Source organism: Ochlerotatus camptorhynchus, unplaced genomic scaffold (genome assembly GCF_037179485.1).
Source record: "Ochlerotatus camptorhynchus isolate MF236.1 unplaced genomic scaffold, CSIRO-AGI_Acam_v1.1 ptg000055l, whole genome shotgun sequence".
NCBI lineage: Eukaryota > Metazoa > Arthropoda > Insecta > Diptera > Culicidae > Ochlerotatus > Ochlerotatus camptorhynchus.
The window spans coordinates 346,852-359,385 of record NW_027040545.1 but is presented as its reverse complement, the minus strand read 5'-3'; the positions used below and the strand labels follow the sequence as shown (position 1 = coordinate 359,385).

General features: G+C 41.8%; 1 protein-coding gene across 1 annotated transcript in view; it reads right to left on the bottom strand.

The window, feature by feature from the left end:
* side-V (sidestep V) overlaps positions 1-12,534 on the bottom strand; it is a 307,327-nt gene that overhangs the window by 121,045 nt on the left and 173,748 nt on the right. The window lies entirely within an intron of this gene.

Below are 12,534 nucleotides of genomic sequence, written 5' to 3'. Positions count from 1 at the left end.
CTTGTTCCAGATTATATTTTTCAAAAATCAAATATCGATTTTACTTGGGAAGATTATAAAGGGAAGGTGGGAAGGCAAGATCGAATGCAGCCTGTAAAGTGAGATGCATGGCACATGAACGAATCAATTTTAACGTTTATTTACTTATTGTCTTGTGGTTTACAATTATTGTACATTTTAATTGATTTAGCCCGAAAGCTCTTCATCTTTAGTGATTATGTCTATAACAAGTTACTGTTTGATTTTAGTTTTATTATTATTATTATTATTATTATTATTATTTAATTTTATTCATCGGACTATTGTCTACATGAAACAACCTTAAAGCTAAAACAATTCAAGTGTTTCTAATCCGTGCCAAAAAGCGAGATGAAGATTCCTCAAATTCGAATAATTCTTCGACAGCCGTAAACGTACGCATCATAGTTGTTAGTGGTTCGTTGTAACCGAACGCCGTTCGATGGTACCGCGGTTGGAGAAGGGTATCACTTCGTAATGTTCTCGGTGGTACTCGGATATCCAACAGCGAGAGAAGCCTTGAGCAGTCGACCTCACCATTCAATAGCTTGGCAACAAAAACTGCTTGCTGATTTTTCCGTCGGCATTCCAGAGTATCCAAGCTCAGCAGATTGCAGCGATCAGAATACGGCGGGAGATTTTGCGGATCACGCCATGGTAGATTACGTAATGCTATCCTGATAAACTTGCGCTGAACACTTTAGATCCTCAAGCTCCAAGTCAACTGATGAGGAAACCAGACCAAGAAGGCATTTTCCAGGATTGGTCGCACAAGTGAGCAATAGAGAGCTTTCAGGCAGTGTGGGTCAATGAAGTCCTTCGATATTTTCGACACAAAACCTAGCTGGCGATTCGCCTTTGTGATTAGAGCAGAGCGGTGGAGGTTGAACGTCAACTTATGGTCCAGTAGAACACCAAGATCGCTGAACTGGTCGGTTCTTTGAAGAACCACACCGTTGATGGCATAGTCAAAAACAATCGGCTGCCTGATGCGGTAATACGACATTACCATACATTTAGGAATGCTGAGGGTAAGCTTATTCCGACGACACCAATCAACGAACAGATCCAATACCGATTGAAGACGAATGCAATCCTCAGCAGTCCGCACCACGAAGTACAGCTTTAGGTCATCGGCATACGCAAGCTTACAGCCATCTCCAAGCAGAAGAAGTGCGTCGTTGATGTACAACACAAACAGCAACGGGCCAAGATTGCTACCCTGTGGTACACCTGACGAGTTCGTGAAATACGAGGAAGTACTGGAATCGAGTTTCACTCGCAGAGACCTGTCAGTCAAGTAGGAGCACAACCACGAAGTCAAACGGTCCGACGCACCGAGTTTGGATAGCTTTGCCAACATAATGTCATGGTTGATCGTATCAAACGATGCTTTTAGATCAGTGTAGATGACGTCTATTTGTGCCCCATTTTCCAGTTGCTCAAAACATGTCGTGGTAAAATCTAGAAGATTTGTGGTAACCGGTCGTCCAGGCATGAAGCCATGTTGGTCACTAGAGATATAGCATTTGGTGTGCTCAAGAATCAAACCACTCACAATTATCTCAAACAGTTTTGATGCTGCAGAGAGATTAGTAATTCCTCTGTAGTTTTTAACGACACGTTTATCTCGTTTCTTGTGTACCGGAACCATAAATGACTCTTTCCAGATTGCAGGAAATTTCGACTCTACAAAAGATTTGTTGAAGATTCTGCAAAGCGCTCCAATGGTACGACAATACACTGCAGAAGGAATGCCATCTGGTCCAGGCGAAAAGGTACACTTCATTTTCTTGGCGGCATTAGTTACCATAATGGGCGTTATTTCAAAAGTGTTTATGTCAACAAGGTTTGAAGGCACATCCGAAACAGCCGAGACAAGTTCAGTCGAGACGAGAAATGAGCAGCAAAAAGCTCACATTTCTCCCCGCCTATCGACGATTCAACGTCATTGAAAAAAACGCTTGCAGGCATTGTTGAATTTTTCCTCTTCATTGCTCCAAAAGCTCTTGGGGTTTCGCCTTAAATTAGTTTGCACTCGTAAAACGTACGATTTGTAGAGCGAAGAGTTTAGATTACGGTACTCGCTACACGCCAAGTGAAAACTACGCTTATTTGCCAGGGAACGGTATCGCCGAAGTCTACGTTGCGAAGCATTTCTTTTTCGTTTTAGTTTTCGTAGCAAAGCGGTGCTTCACGCAGGAGAAACAGCAGGCCGACGAATCGGTACGTTTGTATCCATCCAATTAATCATTTTGTTCGACCATTTTCCACAGAGATGGCGTTGTTCCGCTGGTAGGAAGTGATAAAAATCCCCATATAGAAATTGAGAGAAGTGGGAATAATTCGCTTTCGGTGCATATTCAGGTCAAAAAAAGTGAACGACAGCCTTAAGAAATTAGTCAAGGGCTTTGTCGTTCAGTTTTTTCCCGGAAATTAATACTAAACTAGCTACAATTAATTTAAAATGATTTTTCCCCATACAATTTTACCTGCTTTACTACAAGTCCCCAGAGTGCCAAAAAATTCAAATTTTAGAGAGAAATTCTCTATCACGAGCTCAATTTCTCAACATGCCATGTATTTTGTTGACACTCGATTTGTGATTTCCCTTTCACAGATTACAAAATAGAGTACCTGACACTACGAAACATGTCTGGTACCTCTTTATATGCATTTGCTTTAACATTTGAAGTCCCTCCTTTTTTACATATTCTGCGCAAAAGATACTTTATGCCCCGCCCCATACATAAAATTGGTGGGAAATTCAGTGAGGGGTGAGCTATTTTGTGTGCAGAATGTGTAAAAAGGGAGGGACTTTGGATGTTAATCTAAATGCATATAGAGGTACCAGACATGTTTTGCACTGCAGTGTCCTCTGTGAACAATTATAGGACAACAGATTATTTCTAGTTTCCGATAGATGTCACCGCAAACAACAGCTGTGACATCTGATGGAACATGAATGCAGAAGCTTGACAAAATAATCAATTATTTAGCACAGCCGACAACGTTTCAGCCATTTCATCAGCATTCAGTCCATCGAAAAGAGGATCCCAGTCAGTGACGGAAAGGAAGGCCATTAGAACATCGAAATCAATCTTGCTATAGTCTAACGCAAGCTCATCACTCGCATTCAGCAGCAGTGCACCGTCATCAACTAAAGATGGTAAGCAGACGACTAGTGGCGGATGATGAAGATCAACTGGCAAGAGTGGTGAAACAGATCTCGAGATTTCCACAGGAAAGTCCGTATGGCAAAAGAACAAATCCAGGATGCGTCCTAAGTGGTTGAGCTCGAGATTTCTCTGATGCAGGTTGTGGAAATCCATACCATCAATCAAGAATGAGCTAGCAAATGGTAAAGGAACAGAGTTCACAGGTCGAATCTCGCCATCAGCCCAACTCCAGCATATCCCAGGTTGATTGTAGTCACCGCATACCAGCAAGCAATCGCTGTCAGAGCCACTGTTACAAAGCTCTTGGATCGATACAATATGACCATTCAAAACGCTGAGATCCTTGCTCTTTTCTGGAGGAACGTAAATTGCACACAGCAATAGTCGCTTGGATCCAATCCTCGTCGATACACGCACTTGTTCTATCGTTTCTCCGCTCGTTGCAACGACACTGCTACTGATGAAACGATGATGTACGGCAATTAGAACCCCTCCGAAACGAAATTTGCTGCTGTTTATCTGGCTTCGGTCACATCGGTACACATTGTAGTTGCTTCCGAAAAGCTGCGTCGAATTGATAGCCTCGTTAAGCCCCGTCTCGATTAAAATGATGACGTCAAAATTGCACTCCAGGACGTTGCAGTAAAAGTCGTCGATCTTGGTGCGCAGTCCACGTACGTTTTGGTAATAAACCCATAAACGACTAGCGTCACGGGTCGTGTTCTGCAACATGGAAATATTTGGCGCGGGAATATTTGGTAAATGGTACAGATACTCACCTCTGGTGGAAACCCTAGGGTTTCCACCGTCCACAGAATGTCGCAAAGAATGATTATTGATAATAGTGCTAACCCTAGGGTTTCCACCGTCCACATGATAGAGCCTTAAGTATTTGTCAGTGGATTGCCGTTGGATCCAGACTGGTTTTTTTGAGTAGTCGGTGAATTCACGGAATAATATCCCATCAGGCCACGTAGAAGCGTCGAGAGCTAGTTCTTTCAGCGATGGATCCAAGCCAACTTTGAAGGAAATGAAAGTCAGCTTCGTCATATCCACTTCCTTGGGAACGAGACGCACGACGTCAGCAGGTGTTGTCAGATCCAAGCAGCGAGAAGTAATTTTTTGAATGTCCTCAGCAGTTATTAACGGGTGTAATCCGGACAGTTAGAGCCAGAACTTTGGAGGGGAGATCGGTGGTGTTAGACACGGTACAGACAAGTCACTGAGATCAATTGCATTGGTCCCACGCACAGAAGAAGTGCCAATCGGTCCACCTTCATTACCACGACGACGTTTAACACCAAGTCTGGGCCAGGCATTTCCCTTCCATGATCGATTCGATGGTCGCTCAGCAGGAATATCCATGGAAATGCACTTGTCAACTTTATCACTCAGCGATTCCACCAAGTTGAACAGTTGTTGAACCTGAGCCGGTAAGCCATCAGGTGACGGAGTCGTGTCTTGTGTGAGCTCATCAGTAAAATACTGTTTCACACTTCTGCCATTCATTTTATCCCGGCAATTTGAACAAACGAATATAGCCTTGCCTTGCGAGAATAGGTCTTTGCTCGCACGACTGAGGTTGAAACCACAACATTGCATGCTGATGTGGAAGTAAACCTCACAAAAGCCGCAGCGCAACGGCTCGATTTCGTTGATTTCCAACTGGCATTCTCCGCATTGTTTTTTCTCCATCCTTACAGCGAACAAAACAAAACTCAGTGAACAGCAACAAATGATAGCGTTAGCCCGAATACAGGGTTGTGGTTGAAAATTAAATCCTTCGGAATCGTCCAAAACAGCAAATTCACAAATCAACTCCACAATTTAGTGATGAAAGCAGTTCCAGATAATACGTCAACGTTGAAAAAACGATTAAAAACTACAGTCAAACGAATTAAAAATAACTTTTAGCGGACACAATGTTAACGCGAATGTAACACACAATGGAAGCACAAATACATTGTAATAGTTTACATTTTGCTTTTAAGGAAAGCATATTTGTTGATTTTAATTAGAAAATTTGATATTCTACCTACTTAACCTAGTTGCCTAACCTAACGTGCCAGATCCTCTATGATCTGTTGATCGGATCGCATGCAGCAATTTCTGAACCTTTTGATGGTAGCAGTTCTCCGTAACGCCAAGGTCTGTAGACCAGTCAGGCGGTGGGCCTCAGAATTTCTAGTACTCTGTGGATCCTGGATCCTTTGTAGTTTGAGGTGATGAGAATGTGCGCAACTCTCCCAGCTTGGCAACCCGTACTCTATGACGGGAAGGATTATTTGCTTGTACAGCAAGCTTGTTTTTCAAGGATAGGGTGGATCTCCTATTGATTAGCGGGTACAACGACCTTATCAAGATGTTGTATTTTGTTTTTGTTTTGTCAACATGCTCCCTGAAAATCAGCTTGCTGTCGAGCGTTAGTCCAAGGTAGACCACTTCACCACTGTGCCGTTTAGGCAGATATTGTTATTCTTAGACGGAACAAGTCTGGGAGATTTTGAGTGTGGAAAAATTATGACCTGGGTCTTCACCACGTTGACACGGATCTTCCAGCTGTTGAAATACTCAGACAGTTTCCAAAAGGGTTTTGCACAATCTGGGAGGGAACGGATGTTATTGGCAAAATTCTCATTTCTGAGTTCCACCATTTTGGCCACCAGTTTGGTTAGACGGTTGGAATGGGTCTTCAAGGTATGCAGTCCAGTTCTCTGGTACTGCCTACGCATGGCGTTACGGAGTCTGATTAGGCTTTTAGTATTCTGAAAATCACATAACATCAGAATTTCTAAGTGAGTAATCATATAGATTTCATTTGACATATTACGTTTATGTGATTTAGTGGTGCAATTTCCAATTATGGGATCACATGAAAGCTATGTGAAATTCACATGGATATTTTCCACTGATTATGTGATTTATTTTATGAGTACAATAAAAAAAACGCAATTGTAAAAGCACTGGAAGCATCACCTCCCACTGCATGATGTTTATTTTCTGATTTATTATTAGAACCGATAAAACATATGTGTCAAAACAAGAAGAAAATTTCATGTGATTTTCATATACATTTTAATAAGATTTATTTATGACATGTATATGATATTGTAGTGAAAAGTAAAGCGAAATTTGCTGCAAAAAACTACAAGGGACAGCCCTATGTGGTTGTACGCAATGGTGACGTAGGACTACGTGGTCTTATGTAATAAATCTTATTTGTTAAATGCAGCAGAAGCTTGTGTTTTGTGTAGGAATAGGGATTCGAGCGGGGTTCTCTCTGTTTATACTCATTAGTATGACGCGCTTGGCATAGATGGCCCACAGCGACTCACAAAGAGCTACTGATTCGGATCAATAGCGGTGCGGCTTTTCCCTCCTTCTATGGATGCTCATGTTGGCTGCAGCTCACTACTTGCAGGCAGCCTTTCGTTGTGTACTGGAGAACAATGTTCAACGCCACGTGCCGAAAGCACTGCTGCTGCTGCTGCTGATTATGATGCCGACGATCGGACACCACAACAAACGGTGATTGGAACTGAATCCGATCAGCGGTTGAGGCCAGCCTGGATAGCTAGCTGCTTGCGGTGAGCCTTTCGTTATGTACTGGAGAACATCACCACTCACCACGCGGTAATTGAATAAACACCGTTTGGTGAGACCGGATGGAATCCAACTTTGAAATCAGTGTTAGGGAAATCGCTTTTCGCAGGCAATCGGTGATAATTTTAATTATCATAGCTACAGTTGCACATACGTGCAGTTTTCAATAGTGACATTTTGAAGAATGATCAAGTCTTAAATTTAACAGATGCGTAGAAATATTTCTGATCGAATGGTGATAACATTATTGAAATTGGTCCAGGGGCAGCTGAGTTATTAACGTTCAAAATCTTTCATAATTTTGTTACATGTTCCAGTTTCTGTTTTCACAAAGTGTACCCCCATATAGAAATCACAGACGTAGTCCTACGTCAAAATGCAAACTCAATTGAGTTTGACAAAACGGCATGGGCATCCATGGAAACAGTTGGCTTTCGGCCTTTTCTTAGTACTTGCAAGATGATTTCATTGTGGCGTTTGACAATAACAGCACCCACTTCCGAATAAATTTCAACGCTACTCACCTTAATTGCTCCACGATCTAACTGGAACGTCTCAAAATTCAAGGTAACCGTTTCATTAACTCAATTATTCAACCCCAATAAATCCCCGTCAATTTCACCGACTCAACCGTGAAAAACGCCAATCCCGACCTCCTTCTCCTCCTCTCACCATGGCACAGCTCTGTTTCCCGCTCAGATCGTGAAAGAAAATTTGTGAACGAAAAAGTAATCAATTTGCAGTGACTCGTAATCCCCGTGTTGTGCCCTTCTATTTCCAAAAAGAAAAAGCAGCTTCGCACCGAATCAGTACTTTCCACCCACAACACATCGGGTGATTTATGGCGCCTCGTTGGAAAAGCTGCCCTTTTCCCATCCATTCATGCGCTTGCCCATCTCTCAACTCATGGGCAATGCTGCTCTCGAAAGAGAAAGCAAGACATTTTAATCATCTTAAATTTTTCTCACCATGACGACAACATACGCGCTCCACCCCCGCCTGCCTGTATATGAACGTGCAAGGAGCTTGAGTTGCTTTCATCACGGCCTGCTTCGCACCGCTTGAGGTGGAAAACACACTAAACTGATGAGTTTCCATTTCCTGTGTGTTCTTGGGCGGGTCTCGCAAGGGAAAGTTATGTTTCGGATCACCACCGTTGTCGTTCTGCCGTTTCGTACGCATAGCATCGCATCGCATCGCATATTGCTCTGGTAGGGTGGTGGTGTTGAGTGCTCTAACCTGGGGACAACCTGCTGGGCAGATTTCCTCTTGGGAATATGCGCTAGTTTACTGCGTTGTTCATCTTTTTCCGCTTTTTGTTTTTTGTTGGTGAAAAGTTTTGGAAATGTGGCAACCGTAGCCACATGCATCGTGCGGTGGTGGCAAAGGTGATGAAATATGGCATAATTTTTCACCGGTTCATCCGCTTAGGGCAGTTTTCGCTTTTTTTTTCCATTACGAGAATCGTGTGAAGTCATGCAAGTTGGAGTGGTTCAGGGTGGCTTTTGATAAAACTTATTTTTGAGAATGGATCAACCTTCGAGGCGACAAATTTCGGCATCACATTTCACTTAAATCTACCGAAACAGCCCGCAGTCATCTTTCAGAACAACCCCGCCGTGTATTATGTGACAGACGACGTTCCCGTTCTGTACATCATTCTGTACGTGTCTTTCACACGTGTGCCAGTGTGATAGGTAGCCGAAAATGTGCCGTCATGTTTTTTCCGGTAACGCTTTTGCGGTTGCCATGATGTTTGTAACGCTTTTGCTCGCACGACGCGTGTCACACCGTTTCACAGTGGTGCGTGCAAGTGAGCGAAGCGTGCGGTTTTTCTTCCTTTCTTGTGGCAATGCCTACTTCGGTGCCTCGCCACCTCCTCGGTGGATGCAGTTTTCCAGGGTCTGAACGGTTGCTGGGATGAGATGGTGCGAGAAAAATCGAAAACACCACCGGTGGCGATGTGGAAAGATGATATTTTGTTATTTTTTTAGGTTGATGGCGTCTTTGTGATGTTTGGGTTGTGTGTTGTTTGAATGGTTCTGTTTTTCCTCTGGAGGGTGCGATAGGAATGAAAAACAATTTACACTTTTTCGCTTCACTCACCCAGGGAGGGGGGGAGGCAGATATGAAAAACGTGTTTGTCAACCCGGGCGATGAGACGTGTATGGAACGTGAGATTCGAGTTTTTCGTGTGTTGGAGCCGGTAAATTAACTGTGTTATTTTTCTCATCTTTCAGTCGAGACGAGGCCCGGTGCCGTTTGTTGTCAGCCCGTCTGGTGTTTATTAGGGTCACGATTAGCCAATTCGTCTTTCGGGTGGATTTAGGTTCCCGACTGGCAGGAAAGAGTTAATTAATTTATTAGTGCAGCATAGTTTCGCTTTGGAGCCGTATCCAGTTTCAGCTGTTTTGAGTTTACAGCACTCCGGCTATGAAATTCAATCGGTTTTCCGCAAAGCCATTCTACGCAAGAATCGCACACTAATTGATGGTAGTTATCTCAATTACGCTCGAGAATGACATAATTTCTACCATCTCGACGGGAGTGCTTGTCGTACAGTCGTGTCTGATTGTTCGGCAATCAAATGACAATCATGCTGCTCGCAAAGTCACGTCTAAATCCCATTCAATCACGATAATGGCTCAATTAATCTGCCCTCTTAGGTAGCTGCTAGAGTTTCTCGGTAGGAACCGCAGCCTACTACATAATAGACCGCTTTTCAACTTGTTGTTAAAGTTGAATCATCATCGAATCAAAGCAACCCGGTTATTTTGCTGGCAGAATAGTGTGCGTTTGTGAATGCACAGAAGACTTTGTGAATGTGTTTACTGTGCAGAAGTTATTAAGGAATTTTGGGAATTCCTAATCCTGCTTATCCCGCTTGTAACACTTGTATGTGCTGATTACTAACGGCTTAGTCGATGTCGGCAGTACATTAGGTAAATTGCGTTTAGATATGTCGTTGATGAAAACAGTTTCCTGGAATTCTCCCACTAGTTTATGCTTTCGGTATTCAAAGGCAAGCAATGCCAATCAAATAAATGTCGTTTTCCAGGAAGTTGTTGTTATCAATAGGTTCATTGAATGTTGAATGGAAATTTTAATGAGCTTGCCAAATGAGTCAACACATCGACACTGTGTTACTAGATGTTGTCGGTGACTGCTGTATACATAATTGATGATTACACTATTGACATTACCACTCTTACATAATATTATGGCGGACAATCATTGAATCGTTGGGTAACTTTACTATTATTCAAAATGCTCGACAGAATAGATCTATTCATCAAATGTTCTCAACCATAACACACGAATATGTGATACTCGTAATTCTGTATACTTGAAGAACATGTACCACCATGTGAATGAAATTTTGCCATAAACCAATGAACGGTAAAAGTCAATGTGTTGTATGTTTGATACTACGAACATAGGATATCTCCCCTAATAGCATTACGAGTTTTAAATAGGTTTTAGAGCATTCTCCATGTCAAACACCATGGTCTACAGAACCCTCATAAAATCAAAATTGTTACTTTGGTCATGATCCTGGCCATATATTATACAGGATATAAATAATACCATGATTTTGGCTATGGGAAGATTGCTTTCCCGATTTTGTCAGCTCCCGATTTTATCAACTCCGGATTTTGTCAGCCCAATCAATTATTCTACCTACATTCTTACTGCTTTTATCATATGTGGGTAGGCCAAGGTATTATGATCTCATACACTCATAAAATAAATCACATAACCAGTGGAAACTGTCCATGTGAATTTCACATAACTTTCAAATAATCTCATAACTGTAAATTGCACCTCAAAATTTATAAGATCACTCACATAATTTTTAATGTTATGCAATATTCTAATAGAAATCATTAATTTCGTTCTTACAAAAATATTATGTGCATTCTAAATCAAATCCATGTGAAAAAATTTTCAGTGTAGAACGCTTTGAATATTTTTGGAATCGATCAACTGGTTCCGGAGGTTTGGCCATTGGCCAGGTTTGTGTGACCGTGATACTAAATCCGACTTGAAATTAATAAAACCTATTATGTGACACATAATCAAATGACATGAGAATTCAAAAACCAGTTCACTGGTAGCCATTTGGTGTTGCCAGGATCAAAATCCAACATGCGGTACCTTACATCACATGAGAAATCATTTATCACCTCACTTTTATCGGAATTTCTAAATATTAGGAAGAAGGGTCAGTTCTCATCATAAGTGGATTAATTAATTATTTTGAAGACTTATCAAAAAGCAATCTCCAGCAAAGTTGTAGCTGATAATTTTTCACATAAGAACAAATAGCAAACTTTTCCTTAAATGGTTATGGCGAAGTTCTAGGGCGTTGAGAACATAAAGTTTACTTTTCCCAAAGTAATTCCTATAGCCCTTTAATTGAGAGAAAGAGAGAGAGAGAGAGAAACTCAAAGACAAGTAAAATAACTGGCAACAATACGATATTTTTTCACACGAAATAGCAACCCTAACGTTTGCATTAAAAAAAAAAAATGGAAAAAATTGTCGATTTTTCATGGGTTTACCTACACCCATGCAGCATCAATCATAGTAACCCATGAGTCAGCAGATAAAATTTGACAGCTCTATCAGTCGAACTCTAACCGTGATGGCAAAAACAGTGAAGCAACTCCTTCAAAAGTGTGCGCGTTCAAAGAACGGCACCCCGCCGCGTCGAAAACGGACATCGTGCGGCACTTTGTGGACACTGGATACGCCCGTTCCGGTATCTACAACATTTTGGCACTATTAGACAACAATCAGAGCATCGAAAGAAAGCCTGGTTCCGGACGCTGCGTGCGCTTGGCCGGGAGGTCAGTGCAACCGGCCAAACTGTGAAAAAGTACCTGGCGAACATGAACATACATTTCAGGAAGCGGAAGTCACGTCCACTGGTTTCGGAGCTGCAGGCAATGACGCAGCGGCAGCGGCTGAATAAGATGATCAACTCGTTTTTCCCAGCGAATCGCGACGTGGCGGTGGTGAAGGACGACGACGTCCCCCAGCTGCGTCCCATCGAGAATTTCTGGGACAACCTGAAGCGTAAGATCTGCTCCAACAATTTTGTCGCGAAAACTGAGGAGGAATTGATAAATAAAACGAAGAAAGAACTCAAAAACATGCCTACATGCATGTTTTCGTCCACCATGGCAAATGTTCCGGTTAACTGCCGTAAGGCCGCTTGCAAGGGCGTAGAATTTTTTTACAAGCTAGCTTAAATAATTACCTTCCATGGGAAATTTATCAAAAGAAATTATCTGTCTTAGCTTTTTTTTATCACCATCCGAAAAAAGTCCATTTCTTTTAATGCCAACGTTAAATGTTGTTCACCCTTGCATGACTTACCGATTTCGTTGTGTATTGTTGGTAAGAATTGAAGTTTGAGGTCAAACGTTACTGAAGATCTATTTTATTTTCATATGTTCTAATTCATCTCTTTATCATACACCACGTCATAAAGCTAATCCTATCCAAAATGGATGTATTTTATTAAAATATTGTCGTATTAATTTTCGGGTGATAGCTACTACATACATTTAATATAAAATACTATTAGACCTGGACATTCTAAGGTGCGATTTTGTGCGATTACGTTGATTATATTTTTGAAAGATATGTCTAATTTAATGGATTGGGTTCAATATCATCAGAACGAAGCGCCAAAACAGAAGTGTATTTGAGAAAAAGTTTCAAG